The sequence below is a fragment of the Parambassis ranga genome, chromosome 22 (assembly GCF_900634625.1).
Source record: "Parambassis ranga chromosome 22, fParRan2.1, whole genome shotgun sequence".
Lineage (NCBI taxonomy): Eukaryota > Metazoa > Chordata > Actinopteri > Ambassidae > Parambassis > Parambassis ranga.
The window spans coordinates 10,493,923-10,510,989 of record NC_041042.1 but is presented as its reverse complement, the minus strand read 5'-3'; the positions used below and the strand labels follow the sequence as shown (position 1 = coordinate 10,510,989).

Here is a 17,067-nt window from a genome sequence, read left to right as displayed (position 1 = left end):
TTGTTTTAAGAGGGATCAAGGACCATCGGTGACTGCGTGGTTTAGGCTGTAAAGGAGTCCATACATCATGTGCTGTGAGGGGGGATAAAATCTTGAATGAATGAAGCTATTTCAATTGCATTACACCATGTAACCTATACTGCAGCGCTGACAGAGGTGTATGTGAGGAGCAATAATTCATGTAAAACTACCCGACCTCTCCTCCAATGCTCGATTGATTGGTCTTCAACTTCTATCCAGAGTGAAATTGATCGTTTACCAGAAGGTGAATCCTGATGATGATTCATTGCTCGTGAAATGCAGCTCTTCTAAGCTAGGTAGATTATCCAGGTAAAGGTTGCTATTGTCATTTATGATGAATGAATGTAGCGCTTACTGGATTTGGAACTACCCTGTTAAAAAATGCATGCACTATGCAGGTACAAAGATGTCAAGAATTTTAGTTAATTATCCAGCTGCTGTAAAGTTAGAAATTACCAAAAAATCATCAGAAATCCTGGGCAGACACTGGAGAATGTTTGTCATATTTGCTTAAATAATGGCACGATTAATCAATTACCATTAATTCCAGTATCTTTAAAGCAAAAAAGTTTTACTGAGAACCTGCCAGCTCAATTTTCTCATGGTAGACTTGATCAATACCTGTAAAATGTCCAACATAAGAGTAAAAAGCAACTAAGTACTGTATACTCAGCTCTAATTCATTTAGTGTATGAATGGTATGTAACGCGCATTGTTTATCAACACAAGTAGCTCCAGGGCAGTTTACTGATTCTCCGCGATGCACTTTTCAGGTTAACAGGCCTAATGTCTGCTGAGCATCTGGGTGTTTTTTCTAAATACATGAAAGGAGCATTTTGCTACTGTGCAGTAAGAGACCACTAAATTCCCTTTGAAATGCAGCTATCTTTTAAAAACAAAGATACTGGATTTGACATTTAGCATGAGCGCATGTTGAGAAACATGCGCTCAGCAGCACGCAAACATGAACTCACTGACTATGAGTCTAAAAGTGCTTTCGGATGGAAAATATGAATACATAAAAAAAAGCAATAGAATTGATCTAATCATTACTGGCATCAGCTTTTTCCTGTTCTGGGTCAAGGGATCAGCTTTAACTGAAAAATATTGAGCCGCAGTCAGCAAAGCAAAGAAACACCCTACACCAATGACCCAGTAATCCAATGATAGTGAACATGGTTTGAAGCATCACACAAATTTGACGCAACAGAAGTAAATTTATTCAGTGAAGAAGCCTTCGATGTCCATCGTAGACGAGGTTTTTCTGCACAGTAAATCTTTCAATTTTGTTTTCCTTTGATGTAGTTGTTTTAGTGTAGTGTATCTTCATCCTCTCAGAGGTTTAGTTTGATGTTGCCAAAACTACATCATCTAATATGACACAGCGAATGGGAAAGAAGTATAAAGGATGAGGAACACACAAAGAGTGAACACACAACAAAGTCCAGTTAATCTTCCCCATCATTACAAACACAACTTTAATCTCAGAGACATTGGAATAAACAGTTCAATTTATTTTGCTCATATATTGATGTAACCCGTTCCAACCTGGTCATCCTTATACCTGGACCAGTCTGTATGTCATATTATAAAGAGCCTTTATACTACTATGACTAAAATGAATGACGCTTTGTAGACTGACTGTTGAGAGACAACCTGCCAGTTATGCACACCTCTCTTCCCTAATACTGCACCTTCCTGTCTCATTCACACAAGCAAACACCCACATCTCCCCACACATGTACACCCTCAAACAATATGAGTGATGCAGCATCACAAGGAATTCTGAGCAGTCTGTTTTGTTAAGGATAACCTACATGCTATAACCATATGGGCTTGTGTGTGGCTACCTTTTTATTCTGATTTATTTCCACTCTTTTCAGAGTAAGTATGTAAGGCTTTAATGGGAAGGACAACAGTTTAATGTGTTCCCTCTTACATATACGTGTACATTTTCTGAAAATACAGTGTAATGTAAATTATGTATTATGTCTTTAGCCTATTTTAAGTTGCTTGAAATCCCTGTTGGAACAAACTAAACGTAAAGTTACGGAAACTGTAATGAATGATGGGCTTAATCTGTATGAATATTTTATAATACAAATGCTGTGTAGTTGCAAAGCAAAAATATTGAAATTAAGTAAAAGTGAATAGCAAATTATGTTTAAGTGTGATTTTAAAGCAAAAACCTAACTAATGCAAAAAGAAGCTGGTTGAAATGAGATGACTATAAAGAAAATCAGAGGGAAAAAAGACAAAAAAAGATACACAAAAAGGGTTTATTTTCATAATGAGCTCTCGAGGGTGGAAAAAAGTATTAAGCGTGAATTGGGAAAGGGCAATGAATATTTTATTGAAGCAGTTTAAATTGGGTCAGGCTCTTTCATATTAGAATATATGAGAAATAGACAGTGACATTAATGGACTCAAAGACTGACAGAGACAGGACAGAGACAGGAACAGGGGGGAGTCGCTGTTTCCATTCAAGTGCCAAAAAGTTTCTTCTTAAAAATTCAAATTTGCTACAACTGTACTGTATTTACATATTTTTTTTTAAAAAAACTTTGTTGTTGTATCTTTTGTCATAGCAGAATAAGCCATGTACCTTTGACACATCATTACCATATAAACTGTCATGCATTAGCATTAGCTAGCTACACTATCAGCAAAGACATTTATGTGGAATCATGTTCCTTAAGTTTTACCTGCTACTTACCTGTTTACAACAACCTTGCTGAAAACTTAATTTAGTTTTTAGCTGATAGTTTACAGTGATCTTCTTCTTTCTTCACTTAGTTTTTTAGGGCACCTCTTTAAAATATGAGGCCAAGCCATTGAAGAAAAATAACTCTGCTTTCAGATGCCAAGTACATTCTTGGCTGAAATTCTTATCAGCTACAGCTCTGTAAGTCATATAAATTGAAATTAAAAAATGTTTGGTGTGATAAATGCACATAAATACCAACATGACTAAAGCAAGCTATTTCAGTTAATAAATCTATCTTTGCTACAGATTTATAGATTCACATAGCAGTGTGTATTTGTGTGTGTTTTTATAAGTCCACTCGACCAGTTTATCTTTCAACTCACCCTCTATAATTGTTCAATTTAGGAAAAGTGACATTGAATTGCTGCACCAAATATGGCAAAGTGCCCTGCAGAAGACGCCTAATGGACACACTTAGTTGAGAAAGGTTGACTGAATGTGACTACTATGCCTTCTTCCATTACTCTAGCAGCTGAAAGCTTCGGAGTATAGGACACGAGCATTATTTTATATTTATGCAGACATGTTATGACAGCTAAGTGACTATTTCCTGTAGAATAAGCTACATAAAATGCAACGCAGCTGTAATGTTTCATAAGAATATTGAAAGACTGTCCAGCATACATTCATTCATTGATCCCTTCACTCAAACGTGGCTTTTACTTCCTCTTCATCTTTGTTGTGTGGAATTCATAATTAATTACCTGTTTGTGTATGACAGCACCGTTATGTTACTGTGGAAATGCCACTTTTATGGCAATAAAGCATGTTAGATTTCAATGGATGAAGAAAGCAAGCGAGAGAGAGAGAGAGATAGAAAAAGGTGGGAGGATGACAAACAGTTTCCATCATCATCCTCGAGGCAAGAAGAGGCTGCATGCTTATATAAGAATACACACACACACACACACAATGCAGCACACATGTGCAGCCACACACACACAAACCTTGTTTTTGTTTGTTTATATGCAGATCGGTAAATGAGGTTAGCCTACGGAGCAAAGGATTGTGGGAGGGCATGGCAAACATATTATGGCATTAAGTTGTAATGACACATTGTTGGTCTGTGTGTGTGCTTGTGTGTGGCATCTGAAAATAGCCATTGTGAGAATGTGGGCAATGTGGAAGCATATAAAGCTCTGACTCTCATCTCTACGCCTGTCTGTCTCTCGTCTTTCTCCTGTACTGTACCGGTGACAGCAAAGATACCAGTTGCTGTGTGTAGTTGTATGTGTGTGTGTGTGTGTGTGTGTGTGTGTGTGAGAATGGTTGAAATGAGAAGCAGCCATCTTTCCTTCTAAACAATTAAAAATAAAACAGTGCTGTCTCACTGGGAAAACCAGAGCGTGGCAAATCTCACTGAAAGGATATTTCCTACAACAGAAGCAGCTTCTTCCTCCCAAATGCCTCTCCATCCTGCAGTTTGGCCCTCACATCTCAACTATTGACTTTTTTCTGTGCTGGTGCAGAAGCAATCAAACAGCTACAGCTTCTAACAATCCCCAACAGCCCCCATACTTCTGAATGCTACCTTGAATGTGAATTGCAGGACTTTTTTTTTCTTATTGAACTACATTTCCTCTTGAAAGACCAGTAAGAGCAATGTCCTGATAATTTAACATATTGTATGTATATAGATTTTTTTATAAAAACACACACCTAAAAATATTGTAAAATAATAATTAATTTCACATTTTGCTATAATGCTTTAACCTTTACAGCAGCACATCTCACCTTGTTTTCCTCCTAGGACTCCTCTTTTCTAATTTACATATGACCCAATAATTAGCATCATTACTTTTTAAAGTTACAGCTTAACATCTTAAATCCCTGAGGGGACTCAGTCAAAACAAAACATTGGCAGCTACATCAATAGTCTGAGCTCGCCATTGATGGCTATCAATGCAAAGGCTGATTACCTGTTATGTCGAGCTAAAGAGTATTTTCCTCACCATTATTTTCAGGGACTCTGAACTCTGCTTACATTCCTTCTCTTTCCATTTTACATTTTATCCAAGCACTGGTTATGTAGCTCAATCCATTCAAGACTTTCTGGGCGACTAAAGGCATTTAAAAGAAGGCATTTAAAAAAACACTTAAATCTTAATATTAACTTACATTTACTCTTAAATATGTTTCATCACCAAAAATGTAAAGCAACACCTGCAAAAAATATAGTCACAATAAAGACCATGTACTCTACATGGAAAATAGAGTGTATGTAAACTGTAAACTGTAGTAAAGTACAACAGTGTATTAATGATTTAGGTCTAGGTCACACTTATCAACCTTTAAAACCTTTTGGCCTCCAGGGGCCAGCACAAGGGGGAAACAAATACTTACATTAAGATACTTTTATCAGTGTCTGTTGTGAAAATGTGAGTGCATTCTTAGATCGCTCTTAAACTCTGTGATAAATTTTTAGGACCCCAGATCCTAGAAAAGAAGTAGAGGTACTAAAGGTACGTCGGGTACACTGCCAACTAAATGTCTAAAAAATAAATGAAAATGCAAAATACAACAAACAAACTCAGACTGTGCTTGAATTAACCATGGACTCTTCCATGAGGCCTGTTCTGAATGTATTTTGCATCATGGTGTTATCAAAGTTACTATATCAAGTGAAACAGACTATGGTAACTGCTGGTTTTAAGCCAGCCTACTGAGATGTTTACTTCCTGGAAAATAAGCCGTCTTGACCTTGTAATTTTCAGCTGAGGTACTCAATAAAAGATGAGATACAGAGAGCGACAGGCACAAAGAGACAGGTAAGATGATGGCGTGCAAGCAGTCCGTCGCAGGGGACAGTGCATTGTGTATGTGTGTGGCGGGGGGGCTGGGCTAAATAATTAACACACAACCAAACATGAGCACTCTCTTTCATTATTTACACAGGGAACACTTAACACACAATCACACAAAATTCCTAATTTAATGTTTATGGTATTGGGGAAAAACACAGTAAAAAAACGGAATTGGTGATTAGACACCACAGAAACACACAAAAAAAGAATAGGGGAGCAAGATATCAGTTGAGAGCAGCTTTGAGGGGAAAATATTAAAATTGCATAAACCTTTTTCTCAGTGTTTACTTTGCTGCTTCTATTTCCAACCTGTCATTGCAATAAAAATAGTACAGGGGGTCAACTGTTGTTTTCCAGTGCTGTTTGTCCCCTAAGCCACCAGTACACAGACAATACCTTTCTACACTTTGTTTAGCTACATAGCTTTGTAGCTTTGTCCAAGGTGCCCTTGAGCAAAGGCTTTTTTTTCCTGCCCTGCGTGCTCCACTGAGGCAGCTCAGCTGTAGTTTTATAAACAAATCATAACACTGCTGACAAAAGTAAAAATTTTTACATTTATGCAAATTTTAAGATCTTAACATAAGCAACAAATTTTGCAACAAAGTGTCTGCGAGTAAATGATGAACACAAATCATTATCTAAAAGCCAAAGATGACGCTTTGTACAGTAACAAGTTAAAACAGTAATTGATGCAGATTAGATAGTAGCACAATGTGGATGGATAGTAACCAGTGTTAATTTTGGCAGCAATTTCTGATTTAGTTTTTATTTTGGTCTTGTGACTAAATGTCATTTGATTTTAGTCACATTTTAGTCATCAACATTTTTTAACTTTTAGTACAGTTTTAGTCGACTAAATATCAAAGAATTTTAGTCGACTAAATCTGACAAAAGCACCAGTGAACAGTGAGCTGCTCTCCCTGAATACACTGTTCAGTCATGACCTTCTTCATGAATACTCCATAACTACAGCAAAATACTTCAGTGACAACTTGCTCTGATTGGATCTCATCTCCATCAATAATTCTCGTTTTTATTCATTGATGAAAGTGTCAATACATTTCGTCTTCGTTTTTGGCACCGTGCGTTTTTATTTAGTTATCGTCTCATTTCTATCAGCAAAAAAAGTTGTAACGAAAACTATGACAAAAATGATTCATCAACAAAATTAACACTGATAGTAACACTCTGGGATCTGATACATGTGGATGTGTGTGAGTGTGTGAACACCATGTTGCCTTTAACATGCCAGAGACTTATCAATAGCCACTAGTTAATCGCCACAGTATCTAGGTTAAATACAGATCACTGTTGTATGTGTGTGTGTGTGTTCATTTGCATGTGCGGACGCATACTGTAAATATTTAGCCTACACAAACAATCAGCAGAATAGCCAGACTGAATACAGTATGTGTAAGGTGCCTAAAAATACCTGCACGCCTATTTTTATGTCGGTGCTAATACACACATTATAATATCTGGGAGTGTGACTAATCTAAATTTATCCATCAAAAGCTACTTGTCACTTCACAGTCATGAAATCAGTGAGTAGCTACAGGGGAAGCTGATGATGATGATGATGATGATGATGATGCTGCTGATGGTGTGTGTCTTAAAAAGCTGCAGAATTACACACCCTGCGATTTTTCTTAGTCCTTTTAAATGTGTCACAGAAACCATCATAACGTGAATAATTAACCATTTCAGCATCAGACACCCCCATAATTAGCAAAGGTGAATGTTATTAACACTGTGGACAAACAGTGTTCAGTTTTTAACAGCTTATTGGACTGAAAAACAGACTTTCTTTATTTATTATTATTTTTATTTTTTTCTTTATTTTCTTTAAACCATGTCACTTTTTAAAATAGTGTCACAAACTGTTGTGTGGACCGTATAAGCTAGAACTACTTTAAAACTTCAAAACAATGACACTGTTAGTAATCATCTGATCAATAAGACAAATTGTTTGGTTTATAATATCAGTTTGTGAAATGCAGCTGCCCCCCTAGGAGATCACAATGCCAGTGGGTGGATCAAATTTGAATTACCCACGTAATGTAGATGGATCTGCTTCCACAACTGAAGCTTGAATCTCAATGTGTCGACCTCCCGGGCCACAATTACTGACACACTGTGTTTCCGAAAGCCGGTAACTAGATTCAACTGGCCTACGAAAAAAAAAAAAGACGCTAAAACACTTTGTAGCATTCAGTAAAATGTATCATAAAATTATAGCACAGTTGAGAGTTTAAGGTCTAAATCTGTGATCCTGCTGCTTTAACAACCACATAGCTGCCATAACTGAAGCTGAAAAGACTGCTAATGCTGTATAGTAGCAGGGAAGAGCTCTCCGTGGTGCTGAACTGAACATGCCCTTAGCACAGATCGCTCTAACGTGAGTAGGGAGCCTGTATGTTTCTATATGATTAAAATACAAATACAGGGACATGTTATGAGTTATAATGTCTTTTCCATGTTCATTGTACAAACTGTATGTACAGCAACAAGCGTTTTTTTCCCCCCAATTGTACTCTGGTCTGACATGGTCATGGCTGTGTCCCACTATACTGTCTGTTTAAAACTACTATTGTACCCAAACTGCATCAACATCACACCCGAATTTTCTTAGATCCTAGGTTTAGTGGTAGATTTCCTAGACTACAGTACTAATACTAACACAGAAAATGCACATTCCACACACTCTCTCTTTTGTGTGTGTGTAAGGGGACATATAGGTGGTGTTTCTGTCCCTAAGGCCCTTTTGGTATCATCAGTCCAGGTTGTAGCAGTGGATCTTTTGCAAGTGTGCCTGGTGCAGATGTGCCTCTGGGATCTGGAACTCAGTTCAAGCAGTTCCCTGCAGTCTATGGTGGTTGCCTTCAGGCAGCTGTGGTTAAGCTTATACTGGTGAGAGAGGAAGGAGAAAGTGCAGTGGAGCCTGTGATGCGTCTCCAGTCGGTGGTGGCAGATCCTTCTCTGGACAGGGTGGGAGGCATATTGTATCGGTGACATTAATCATACACATTATTGTTATTGTAGTATTGATTAATGATTGATTGATTCAGCAACCATACTGATCATTTTTCACATTCATTGGAATGCATCAGGTCATCATCATCATGACTCAACTTTCTATCAGAAATGCAGGCGATGACGTGCACACACACAAACTCATTAAGAAGGCGTAGGCAGTGTGTTTTCTGCTGAGAGAGTTGTGTGCATATGTCTCCAAAGAGAACAGCTATCTCAGTCCATATATGTGCAACCACAGACCACTTCCTGTCTAAATGTTCCACATACATCAGCAGTTAACAAAGGCATCATGGGACAGATGGATGAAAAGAAAAGGACAGGAGGGAGAATGAAGCGAAATCAGAGATGCAGCTGAGCATAAACCCACCTAATCTATTTTTAAATTTGCACATCTCTTTGGCTGTTTATTCATATGTTTATGTAAAGATCATCTTTTGTAAATCACTCTCCTGGGGAAAAAAAAAGTACTAGTTCTCAACCTGTCTATATTTGTACCTCTGAAACAAGTTGCATTGTCAATAAGCTTGCTTTTACTGTCTCACTTGGACCACAGTGTGCTGTCAGAGTATAGGCTGAACCAAACCTGAAGAATTAAGACCGTTTTTTTTTTTTTTTTAAATAGCCCCTCCAGTCAAAAGTGCTTTCAGTGTATAAGAACATCCTGTCGTCTACTGCGGTGTTAGCCGATCCAATCTAGCATGACAAAGTAACTTAGTGCACTCACAAAAACAGTGACACATAGTCCATATGAAAAGTGGCAATGTATCTAATGTATCAGGCATTTGTAAGTTTTCATCTTCATCTTCATGCAGCTCAGAGCGCTCTGCTTAAGCATGTGGAGAAAACATGGCAGACTTTCTGAGCTATGACTGGGCCATTGCTCAGACATTTAATATTGAAATATTATTTGTATCTTAATATTTGTCACTGACAGCTCTCTGTGGTGTTTATCTGCAAAGAAGCACTCTTCTTTTTTATGTATCTTTTTTAGGAGGTGCTGTACTGAGGGGAGGCCTCTGGATATGAATACAGATACAAACATGGGGATTATCTACCCAGCTCAGGCCTGCGTTTCATTCACTGGCACTGCAGAAATGCCTCTGAAATGGTTGTTCAGGGCACTTGAGCCTAAATAACAACTAATAAGCAAAACTATTATAAACTATTATTATAATGTAACATTTCTTTCAAAGACGTGAACAATCCTGCAAAACACAGAATCCAGGATGTTCTGTAGACTACTTTACCACAGGAGACAAAAAGGTGAAGGTTTACAAAGAGGGGCAGACAAAGACAGGTTTGCAACAAAGACTAAAATAAACAGTGTGCACTGCATATGGTGTCAGAAAAAAGAAAAAGAAAGACCTTGTAGCATTGAACCAATGTGCTCAATAAGATATGAGGTAGAAAGAAAGAGATAGAGAGAGAGAAACCGACCACAGACCAAAGAGAAAAAACTGGGAGCTATCCAGTACGAAGAAAAGAGCTGAGAGGAGAAAAAATGTGTACATAAGAGACCCAAGCTCTGAAAAGTGCCAGACGTGTTGGTACAGGCACATTTAGCTTAGGGGAATGTAGGATCCATCTGTAAGCTGTCTGACTGAAGTCATCAGTTATAAAAGAAAAAGGGGGTCATGTGAGTGAAACATAAACGTGGAGTTCGACGTGCATTGATGAAACAGCTAATTTAGTGAGCACAACAGGGAATAAAGCCAACACATTTTAAATATACCCCCATTCCTCTTAAGAATGGATATCTACAACACAAATTTGCCCAGAGCGGAGTTCTAAATGATGCGTTTTAAAAGCAAAAACAGGCAGTAATGCTGCACATATGTTACACAACCTGTTTACTACAGAAACTGCGGAGGTTCATGTAATTTACCATGAGCTGAAGTGACAATATAGAAACAAACTTCAAGGTAAATCATCACACATAACACAACACATTCATGATTGATTGATTGATTTGTATTTCCCTTAAAATAAAGCACCACACAAACAAACAATAAAAACCAGCATCTGTCTGTGTCCCCTGCCTCAGTGTCCTAGTCAGTTTTTGTCATCTATCTGTGGTTTCCAGCAGGGCTATGGGGCTTTAAACTATGAAATAAACAAGTACGGCTACACTCACATCCTGTTTCGCACAATCCATTTCCTACATCTGCCTACGGTGAGAGGACAACAGAGAGAATAGCAGAGAATTTCAGAGAGGTAGTCAGAAATAATATGACCGTGTACGATGTGATGAGGTAGCAATAGTGACAGAAATTCACTTCCTATACGAGAACAAAACAAAATCCTGAGGGGGGATTCTCTGTGAAATACCACTACATTTCAGAACTATAAAAACTTCCGTGCCCTAACACAGCAGAAGCATCATCCGTCTGATAAACATTGCATCCTTGTGTTGTGTGCATGTGTTCCACATTTGAACATCAATATATCAAACCCCAAATTATCTGTGCATCTGAATGGGTGTGTACAATATGGACAAGATGACCGGTGGCGCTCGTTATGGCAGCTTGATCACAAAAATAAACCCAATAACATCCATTTTTATCTCTCATTTCCCCTGTATGCAAAGTTGGCATTATTATTATGTAGGCTTAGTATCCAAAGGTATTACTGTACATATGCCTGCGTCTGAGTGGCTTGATACAATCCTTCCCTGCATCATGGGACATAAAACAGCTTTTATTGCCAAGAATGGTTGATTTTGTTGAAATTCAAAAGGTTCTTTAATACGTCTGTCACGATGCACACAACACAAGACACACTTTAGTGTGTAGTGATGTTATATGTGAATATTCTCAAATGATAATTCATTCTAAATCAAATTATGGTCCCCAAAGAATATTAATCAAATCCTCTACGACTGACTCATAAAAATTAATATGTATAATTTGCAACCTTATATAACTCAGCTTTATACCAAAGTAATTCTCTCAAATTGAAGATTTTAAGGTCACACCAAAATGCATCTGTCTCTGTTTTCTAATATATATATATATCTGTGTCATCCTGGAAGTGTTTGCTTCTGTATGTTTTCACAAAGATGAAGGGAATAAAACAACAGCAAAGCCCGCTTTGGAAGTGTTCAGCATGACTAACAGCTGCACACAAAAGCAACAGAGGGAAGAGAGATGTGGGGAACTGTAAGCATGACTAACTAAAATACCTTAGGATGTGTATCCTATGTATTTGCATTTTCTCTCATGTATAAATTATTTTCCTCGCTTTGCTTTTTCTTCGCTTTTTATGATGTCTCCTCTTCTACGTCCTCACACATATGATCTCAGGGAGGGGAGTGGGGCTGCCAGAGAAGGAGGTATGGAGCAGGTTAATGGAAGAAAGCAGTAGAAAATGGGGGGATATGAGATGAGGAAAGACAAAACGAACGAAGAGCTCAAATACAAATTTAAAAAGATCAAAACAGGTATTTAGCAGAGTAAATTGGCAAGAGGTACAAGAAAATGGGAAAGCACAAAGGTTAAATGCATCCATCCACTTGTCCAATGGCTCCATCAGGTTCATTCTAAATATCTTATACTTTCAGTCATTCAGTCACCTACTCATCCATCCATCCATCCATCCATCCATCCATCCATCCATCCATCCATCCATCCATCCGTCCATCATAGTAAGTAAGGGCCAGGGAGATTTGATTTTGATCTGGTGTGCTGAACCGTCCAGGGCTCCAGCAGAAACACACACACACAGAAGACGGATCCAGCTCTAAATAACCATTAGTCCAAGTCGCCTTCAGAAGCTACAGGGTTGTGAGTCGAATTCCCCCATGGGGTGTACAGGCCTCTGAGTGAACTCCAAAGCACTGAAAAGTGTGGCACTTTGTTCATTAGAAAGATAAAACAAACAGGCTGCTGTTTGATCTCCCTGTTTCTTCCCCTGCATCACCATCACCCTCTCTCCCTGAAGCTGCAGAACAGTGAAAACCTCTCCACACGTCTCACATTTTGAGTGTGTCTGAACATTCACATGACTGAATGATTGACAGGTGCTGAGAAGGCAGATGAACCAGGTGAACCGAAACACACAAACAGCTCTGCTCAAACGAGCTCCATATACTGTAGCCCGTGTGTGCATCCTCCATCGTCTGTTGTGCATGTCGCGTATGTATTACCACCTGACATACAGGAACAAACTATAGTTGAGAGTTGAGAGGCTATTTTGTTAGTTTACAGTTTTTGTCTATAAAATGTTTAAAAATTTGTCGTAAATTGTAATTTCCTGACACTAAAGATGATGCCACAACAAGAATCACTATAGAATCATATTCTAGTTCTAACACAGTTAATTAACAGAGCAGCAATACACAGCTACAGAATGCTGGGGAGGACTGCAGCGGTGACATATTACTAAACAGCCTCCCACAAAATGAAAACAATGCTGCTCTTTTAAAGCATAACTCCCGCTGAAGCAGCACTGCCATTGGTGTATCCCTGACCCAATCACACAGCCAAAGGTCTTTCAACAGCCAACCACAGCAGAGTTCCCACACAGTTGCAGTGTACCAGTGGTACTGATGTCCGTGCACACACACATACACTCACACACAAATACAGCCCAGTGGCCATAACATTGACATAAAATGATAATAACTGGATATCAATATACAGTAGGCCTATATGATCAATAATTGCTGATGGTGGATGTGACTGAAATATGGTACAGATGGATGAACAGATAATTGCTTGGCCCACCTTCTACCTTCTAATTTCCTCTCCCCAGTTTCTCCCCCCTTTCTTTTCCTCCTGCCTCTTTCTAGCTGAGTTCAGCAGGCAGCCACATCCCAGAGGGACATATTGAGGTTAGAAGTGTAGAGCAGCCAGCTGAAGAAAGGAAAAGGGAAAACAGAACAAGAAAGAGAGAGGGCATGCGAGAGAGGAAATCAGTAGCAGAGTCTCAGGGGGTAAGAAGGTTAGAGGTGGAATTCTGAAAGGGGAAAACATACATGAAGATGACAACCTGCCATTTCCCTGCCTGAAAACACTGGTGAGGAGATGAAGAGCAAGGAGCAGGACTGAAATGTGTTAAGACTTAATAATCAAAAGAAAGAACAATCTCACCACTGGTTAGGACCACAGGCACTGCTGATTTTCATAGCAAAGCATTGTTAAACACTCCAGCTGCCACTGTTTAATCACACTTGTTTCCACTGCAGGGCCAAACTAATCTCCAAGGCCAACTCACTGAGAACTAAATAACACTATTCAGGTTTCCACTACAAGGCCAAACACAGCCTAAATGTGGTGATGTGGTTTCCACTAGATCTCAGTTTCTTTAAGAAGGCCAAACTAGGTTAATTTGGCATCCAGGCACCTGCTTGAAAGTCAGCTGCATTTACCCAGGCTGGACCAGACTTACAGACTGGATCTGGTTGTTTATTGACATTAAATAAGAACAAAAGAGGCAGATGGCAAATTCTTCGAATGCTCTTGCAGGAAAAAAAAAGTAAAAAAAAAAGTAGCTTACCTTCAGAGATGTAATAGTGGATAAGACTCTACTTCAGGAATCACATGATACCATGGCTACAACATCATGGATGAGGATGCAGGTCCAGAATCTTCTGTTGGGTTTTTACTTACTATAGAACAAAAAGAGAGAAAAAAAAGTTTCAAAATCAGGCAAATTTAAGAAACACTAGGTGTTCAGGGTTATGCAGCATTGACTGTATTCAAAAACAGCCTAATTATCATCAAACTGCTCGGCTGGCCTTCAGCTGAACTAAAGCTCTGCAACTGTGCACCATTGAACCGAGCAAAGTTGAAAGCACATCGTGCATAGACGGATACTCCTGCACAGGAAATCTGCCCTCACATGCTGTTGCTACTGGATATCAATGACTTGAACAACCCTAGCCATTGATCCAGAGATACCCCCCCCCCCTTTCTACCCTCCTTGCTTCTTCCCGTCCTTCTTTTTATTTTAACTTATTTTCCCTCTTGGATTTTTCTCCCTCTTTCCCTCATCCATGTCTTCTCTCTATCCCTCCCTCCCTCTTGCTTTGCAGCTTTCCTCCTTCAAAGGATAGAGGACACAGCTAAAACAAAGGCCTCTTCTATACCAGCTGAGCCAGCACAGAGGGAAGGCGGTAGGGAGGGATCAAAAACGAGGAAAGGAGGAAAAGAAGGAGGGCAAAGTGTAGGGTGGAAGAGAGGGTGAGTGGGACAGGGTTAAAAACAAAATGGAGGCAATAATGAGCAGAGAGAGATAGAGAAGAGATATGATGGAGATAAAAGCACATTGAAATGTGGATGTATGTGGAAGTGAGAAAGAGAAGAATAAGAGGATAAAGATAGATGCAGAGGAGAGTTAAGAGATTGCTCTCACATCGATAGTGTGGCAGTGTATGGTATCAGCAGGATCTCTCTCTCTCTCTCTCACACACACACACACACAGGAATTATCACACAGCCCATTATGAAATCTGCCCAGTGCAGCACAAACACATGCACTCATTTTATCACATGCAGAGCACTGAAATGAAACCTTTAAAATATATGAGTGGACCCACTGATGGATGAGTGTTTTGAGTTTTTTAGCTTAATATGACCTTAAAAGTACACTGCAGCTGTGGTAAAAGAGTGTTTTTGTCAGCAAATCTGTCAGTAGCAGCAAAAGTGACTGACTGCTATTGATATTCGCAACCACACCCTGACCTGCATGCAAGGGCATGAGCTTTACATCCATTTGCCACGTTTGAGTAGACATACTGTGTGTTCAGCAAATCTAGTTTTGCTAGTTCTTAACTTATTGCTAAATAACACAAATTAAAGAATGATTGATTTAGTGAATTAATCATAATCAGCTCCGTCGTCTATATATTTGTTATTTATGAGATTTTGAATGCGGTCCCACCCTTACAATGACCCTGAAAGAAACTCAACTGCACTACAAAGTGGAAAGTCTTCTCCTAATTTGCTTGTGCAGCAGAATCTAGTCCAAGGCTATTATGTAACTCCACACCAAACTTTGTAGCTGCAGCTATTTACAGGCACGGTGGAATACAAGTCATCTATTGAATCCAAGCTAATGTATGTTGCCCAACTCTACTGAAACATTCTGAAACTATATATTCATGTTGCATCAAACAGCATTACAAAACTGTGGGTTAGCAGTTTATTGTCGATTATCTCTATTGTAATGCAACCAGTTCAGACTAATAAACCTGCATCTCTAAGGTGAGGCTATTGACTCCAACTGAGTCTTGACTTTGCACATGAATCTGTTAATGAGGCCTTGGTACCTGGGGTGAAATAACATGGATTACGAGCTTCCAATGATCCCCATTTGAAAGACCAATCCAAAAGAAAAAGGTCTCCTAAAAATAATACCTTTCAATTATTTAATATCTTATGTAACTACAAACTTGGAAATGCTCTAACTAGGCTGAGCAGCTGCAGGAAGTCTGCTAAATTATAAAATGTTTTTTTTTTCTTTTTAGAGTTCACAGCATGGATACTTTGGAGAGACAACATAGACACACGTAGATTTCTTGCAGCCACAGCCAGGAGGTATGTAATCATAGCAACGTTATAATTTATAGAGGAAAAAAAATGCTTGGCTTGACTGTACTGTTTTATGGGAATACATCTATTCAGCTTGAGTAGGCAATAAAGTAAAAGCTGAGAAACTTAGCAGAGTTACCATTACAGTAAGGTCATTTACAGGGAAGATACTTCACTTTTAAGTCTCTCAAATGGTTTTCCAGACTGAAAATGGCAGCCAGAAATGTCTTTAACATATTATTAGCAACTTCTTAATGCACATCGCTGTTGGCTCATTTTACTCTCTTTTTGCTTAATGCTAATTGTCTGCTTCTGAAACTTTGCCACTGCTTCTATGTAGTTTTGCCTTTTTTAATTTCATAAAATAAGCTTCAATTCTAGCTAAAACAGACGCCCATGCCAAAGAAAATACAGCATGGCAGCCAATGGGACACATTTGGCCTAGTGTGTTTACCTTCTGACCAGGCACCAACTGGAATAATGACTCAGCTAGGATACAGTAACTCTACTGGCAGCAGATGCACACAAGTCCCAAACCTCAACCATGACAAAGTGATCCACCCTCTGTACAAACATGTGTTTTGGAATCAGTAATGAGTCAATCTACATCTGAGTCTGAGTCCTTCCAACTGTTTTACATGCCAGCTGGCTCTGTGGGCTTCAAGTTAGAAACACAAAATTAAAAAGTTAACCTATAAAAACATGCAGTCTACAACAGAATTATTTTAGCAAACAAAACAAGTTTAATGAATGAAAACATCTTTATTTAAAATTTTGCATTCTGAAACTATTAACTAACAAATCACAATATTTTTCATTAAAACATAAGAATATTATTATTCTCTAAAATCACCAGGACACAATTTATAGTGTCTGACTTCCTGTGCATGTACACATGTATACATGC

At 38.7% G+C, this 17,067-nt stretch overlaps 1 protein-coding gene across 1 annotated transcript in view; it reads right to left on the bottom strand.

Moving 5' to 3' along the window:
• The window catches only part of lrfn5a (leucine rich repeat and fibronectin type III domain containing 5a), a 35,544-nt gene extending 21,373 nt beyond the window's left edge, over positions 1-14,171 (bottom strand). Inside the window, exon 1 of the mRNA XM_028395295.1 lies at positions 14,125-14,171. The gene's annotated coding sequence lies outside the window, so the exon portion shown is untranslated. The remainder of the gene's footprint in view (positions 1-14,124) is intronic.
• Between the last annotated feature and the right edge of the window lie 2,896 nt (positions 14,172-17,067).